General features: G+C 44.2%; 1 pseudogene; it reads left to right on the forward strand.

The window, feature by feature from the left end:
• Nucleotides 1-1,462: 1,462 nt before the first annotated feature.
• Nucleotides 1,463-1,636, forward strand: LOC126526752 (U2 spliceosomal RNA; annotated as a pseudogene).
• Nucleotides 1,637-6,000: the final 4,364 nt, after the last annotated feature.

Consider the following 6,000-nt stretch of genomic DNA (forward strand, 5'->3'; position numbering starts at 1 on the left):
AAGGCATAAAAAGGAAATAAACAAAGCCACAAGAACGTCTGAATCCATAAGTACGAAGATGATCTGACCTGCTGCTGAATTGTATAGATAGGATGTATGTTGAGTTGCAGTTCACCTTTTTGAGTTGCATAGAAGCGTATAATTCAGATTGACTCGTACAAATGTTCTGTCGGCTGCAATGTGGCTGAGTGCACGCAGAATATAAAGGTTTGGCTCAACTCTTTTTGCAGCAGCACGTTAAAGAACCCCTGGTCCACCAGTACGGCATGCCTCATAACCACATCTTGGTTTCGGCATGTAAAACCACATATTTTCCTTTTTGCAGCACCCGAATGCCTCATCCGGTTCCTGCAGTGACATTCGAGGGTGCTACTCTGCTCGGAGCAACAGCCCTCAATGTGTAGCTTGAGAGGATTACAATACAGGAAGATAGCCTTCTTTCTGCCCTGACAAGACAGATTACCCTGTACTGGTCATTTTACATTTTTTTCCCGCTGGAGGCACAGGAAACATTTGATTTAATATGTCGCCTGATATGTGTTCACAGCGGCGTGCGGCTAACTCCACTTGAGCATGTTGCACACATGTTGATGCAGTGAAAAAAAATAAAGTGTTGCTTTGTTCCAATTTGTCCATATTTTATGTTACAAGCACCCAAGCAGCTCTGGTCGTGTTTGAAGCGCCTAAAAAACATGTTCGAGATAGAAATTCCGCCCCATAAGGAGTAACTGCAGATATGGAAGGCTGGGCAGTCCATTCCTAGCGGAGTAACGGGAAGCATAGGGAGCTGGTCCTTAGAGAGTAACTCCAAATACCAAGAGTTAGCCCTCAGAGAGCGACTGGGCAGACTAACATTTCATCGTCCAGAGAGTAACTCGTCTGCAGGTGCATTTCGAAGAGAATAACTGCTAAACGCTGGTTCCCTGCTAATAACTGCTAATTCTAAACGCTGGTTCCCTTATTGTTGCTCCCTAAATGGAGTAATTGTTGTGGCAGCGCAGTTAGTTCCTCGAAGACTAACCCCTGTGCCCCCGTAGGTTCTTTTAGCTTAGAGAGTATTGCAAAACATGGCATGACACACTTTATGAAGGAATCCAGGTACGTAGAACACACACGCACCACACCGCACTCCGAGGTCACACTGCTTCATCGTAGCAAAGGCAATCGTGCGTTGGTCGGCGTCCCGCAGTGCAGTACGGTTTTGAGGTCACTCGAAAATCACGAGGGTCACAAACAACACAGGCCGCACTAAATTAGTACCCCAAAAAATAGCTCCTTTGGTTATATTCACATATACAATCGCGTGGACGGCGGCACCACCGGCCCGAGGAGCCGGATGAAGCTAGATACGCGTGACGTTTCGACGGAACCGCCAGCACCGGCGAGCGGAAAGAATGGAAAGGAGTTACGCAAGTGCTTGGAACGCGGACAATGAGAGGGCGGTGCGAACGTGGACGTGGCCGACGCTGGTCAAAGTCTAGTGTCTGTTCTTATCAGCATAATATCTGATACAGGCTGTATTTGGGGCCCAGACATTAAACTCATTTCTGCAAGTAGGCGGAGTGTTTGAAGCCTGCTTCACCTCCACCGCGGGTCGGCCCCGTATTGCAGTGTCTTCAGGATTGGCCCATGTTTTTGGTCTATGCCATATACACTAACTAACCATATACAGCTTCGCTGTAAAAGCAGATTGTAGCCTAGTGATCGTGCTCGACGGCATATGTTCGATTCCACTAACGCTATTCTACACTACTTCACTTTTTACACTGCTCCACTATTTTTATTAAAGCTTGACCAAACAGGAGCCTATCTACTTACTGCAGATTGCCTAGAATAACGCAAATTCTGCTTCTCGATAAGCGGAAATACAGCTCAAAATACTTTGGTAACTAAAGTATCACCTTGAGGCGTAACGAGGGAGCAAAAATATACTTTATTAATAGCTCACATAATGAAACACACTGAACATCCAGTGAAACGCGGTCGTGCTTTCAGTAAATTAGCCAAGTGTAAACCTATAGTCTGCTCTGTAAAGCAAAATTAATTTTGATTCTGGAAATCGAGTGTTCAGTCTACCCACAACCTCACGTCCGGGGTTCTTCCTATGCCACTAATCCACATAGCTGCGAAGAACAAGTAGCGTACCCAAATGCGTGTTACAATAAAAAGGATATACCTGTCTTCACCTTGTGCACCAATTCACAAGAAATTATTTCATTGAATTTCTAAGATTGGCAAATGAGAAAAACTGACATTTGTTTTCTCCCTCTTTTTGTACTTAGGAAACATGTTTATCCACAAATTAGATAATTGATCAAAATGAAAGGTTTGCTGAAATCTGAGAACTTGTTTATATTTCTTCTAGAAAGCTTTGAAATTTGCTGACGCCTGCTTTATTTCCATAATTCTTATTACAGTATGTAAATACACTTTCCTGCATGTTAGGCAGGGAGCAAAGCGTGCACAGAGCAAATCCAGACGGTAGTTGGCTGCTACAAGTCTAACATGTATTGCAAAAAAGCGCCAATTTTTGGTCATTCTGATGAAAACTGCGATAATAGTATTATTAGTATTTTATTTAACTCTATTATGTTGAACGTTCGAGCAGTGCGTACACCACATTCTTCGTTCTTGTACAAATAAAGGTTGTTTTCTTTCATAAGCATACAAGCACCGGCAACACAGGCATACAATGACAAATGCCTCACTGACATCGGCTGAAGCAGTGTGGGGACACAGTTTATCCGATATACAAGTATAGAAAGAGCTCCGGCCAGCCTGATTTGGCCCTGGTTCTTTTCAGCCAGAGCAATCGGGTCTCATTCGGATCTGGAAACGCAGAGCCTTCACGAGGCCCAACCTCGTTGTTTTCAACTTTCCTATCAGCGCCTTGGCTGAAAGTGATTTTTCTGTCCAACAATAAGCCTTGTTTGAAATAAAGTACAATAGTCGACACTATTTTGTGGATGTGCCTAACTCAATACAGCCTTGTAACTGGTTCCACTGACAAATATTATCACATCGTGCACAACAAACATGCAAACGCACCTGGATTTCTCTGAACGACGTAGCAAGCCTTTTTTCAAAGGCCAACAATTACTGCTGAAACCGTCATGCGTGCACTCGAGTAACTGGACAGATGAAGGAACAGAAAGTGAGAGGTACAATGGTTTCTTGAGGCCAATACCCTTCAATACCATTGGCATTGCACTTTAGTATAAATATAAATTTTCTACAGGCTGTTTCTCTCTCTTCAATAGCCGCGCTTCAATCTCAATCCTATCGTTCCTTTCGGCAGTTCATAACCATTTTTGCCTCAACCCCCGGGGCTTACGGTAATGGGCCTTCATTGTGGCGGCGCGGTCAGGGAAGGCAGTGCACATCTTTCAGTGACTAAGTTCACCGTGTCTACTATAACTTGGGTAGTTATAGCGTTAGTTTGAAATTACATCCAAAGAGAAAAGTGATCTTCTAAGTAGGTGTCGCACCGAAGTACGAGCAAGTGCCGTTGCAGAACGCCTCTTTTACGACGCCTAACCGACGGAGGACTGGAACGCCGCTCATAGCTGCTGCCGGGAAGGGCAACGAAAGCGATTCGACATTCTTACTAGTGAACACAACGAGCAGCGCTTACAACAGAAGGGTCAAGCGAAGCGACAGCAAGTGGACAACCGAACAGCAGAACTATCGCAGATGCAATTACTATGGTGCCCGCGAGTGGCGCACAAAATGTAAACTTTGGAATACATCTATCCTACTTGGCTATAAACTGTATTCTACTTGCAGTCGCGCACTATAGTGCACCTAATGAGAGCCAGAGTTCCGCATAAGGATGTGTCATGAAGGACGTGCCATATGAGAGTGTGCCAATGGCGAGGATAAATTTCCTTTCAGCACTGAATGTTCGCCTCTTAGAAAAGGAAAAAAAAAAGAATCTACTCGAATGTCGAAGCGGTGCCACGCAAGTCACAAGGGGTCGACCTTACGCGCTAAGTGCTTCAAACTTTCAAGAAAGAAAACTCTGCATCCTTTCACACGACCCATGACTGTGCTTTTAGAAAAAAAAGTAGTACAGCGAAAGCCAAACAAATCGGACAAAAAGTAGCGCACCATTAGGAGCATCGTAATGCCCTACGCGTCTTCTAATGGGACTGGACCGCCTCGCGACCACCCGGGAAATGATGCGGGAGAGGAAAGCGAGAAACGGAATCTCGAGCAGCGTGCACAATGGTTTCTTTGTACAGGAAGTGTGCCCCACCTGTTGCTGCGTGGGAGCCCCACTAAACTAAGGAATCGTCACGATCTTGAGAATGGTGGCCTGAACTGGTTCCGTTTGGAATATTGGTGACGGAGCGCGTCCGTCTTGCTGTCTCGGGGCACCACATATAAGAGACGCGAGTGACGCCTTCGCTCATTCCTCGGCGTGCAAAGTACCCGGAGTGTGCATAGCCACAAGCGCAGTTCAGCTGTCCCTTCTAGACATGCATTCATTGGTAAGTATACGCAGCCGTGTGAAAGGAGTGTGGACGTGCGAATAGTTTTTGAGACCGAATCAAATACAATGCCATAAACCAGTGCCATAAACGAATCGAATCACTAATCACTTTTCGAATTGTTTTCGAATACCAGACATTCCTTTTGGCAGTTACTATCAAACAATTTTAATATCATAATACTCGGGTTTCTCCACAAGTTACTGTCATACCACTACTCTTTTGGAAGCATTGTTCGTTTAAAGCGAAAATGATGCATACGGACAGTTTGTTCGCATTCCCTTAATTCTTCGGAATTTGCGAATATTTGTGGTTTACAGGGATAAATACCGCGTAACTTTTGCGTTGTACTCCTTCTATGCCCAGCCAGATTACATTTATGGCAATTTTGCTCAAATATTTTAATTGAGTTTGCACGCTATATCATTTATTTAATAACTTATATTCGGAGCCTAGTTCTGTTTCCTAATACCGACTATCTTATTCGAAGACCGAATCAATTAGTGCAATATTTGATTCGCTATTCAAGGTTATCAAATATTCGCACTGCCCTAGGAGAAAGCTCCGAATGAGTATAAGTTGCGATGAGAAGTTCTTCATAAGTCTCGTTTAATACGTGTAATACTGTGTACGCGTCCCAGAGAAGATCCCACATATTTATCAGTCATTACAGCAGGAAGCACCGTTTACATTAAAGTGCTCAGTGCATTTCTAAATTTCAATATATTTCGAAAGCTTCAATATTTGTTCAACTGATAGTGTTGCCAATGATGTGTATTCCATTCACCATTGCAAGGTAGAGCAAAGGCGGTCTCTAGTCTCAGTAGTGGTGAAAGCTTATCATAAGACACATAAGCTTTGCTTTATTCCATGCTCCTATCACCACCACTATCTTCTGTAAGATCCGATATATCGGAATAATTTAACATTTTATGCATTCATGCGTGTCTAAGCAAAGTCAATACGAATTCTGGTGCTTTACTTGCCAAAGCCACGATATTATTGGGAGCCACACTGTAGCGGGGTATCGGGATGATTTCGACCTCCAATAGTTCTCCAGCGCGCACGGGTGTTCGTGCCTCCATCGAAATGCGGCGCCGCTGTCGGCATTTGATCGCGCGATATGATGCTTCCCAATGTAGCGCGAAAGCTATTAAGCCGCCGCGGCAGGTTCTCAGTAAACAAATATACCGTGTCGATGTTAGTAAACATTAGGAAGGCAGGGAACGGCTCAGATAAAAGACAGCTTTTTGGCAACATATTTCCTTTGCCAAGTGCACTTTTAAACGGCTATCATGTTGAGATTTTTAGACATTAATTCAAACATTATATACGTAGAAATGTTCTAGCTTATCTTCTCGTAAAAGATACACATGATCCGTTCTTTCGTGCAGGTCCTGTTGGCGTTGCTTGGCGTTATTAACGTAGCCTATGGTGGCTATCCCTTTTACGGCTATGGCTACGGACATGGACATGGGCACGGATATGGCTACGGACATGGATACGG

The sequence above is a fragment of the Dermacentor andersoni genome, chromosome 8 (genome assembly GCF_023375885.2).
Source record: "Dermacentor andersoni chromosome 8, qqDerAnde1_hic_scaffold, whole genome shotgun sequence".
NCBI classification, from domain to species: Eukaryota; Metazoa; Arthropoda; class Arachnida; order Ixodida; family Ixodidae; genus Dermacentor; species Dermacentor andersoni.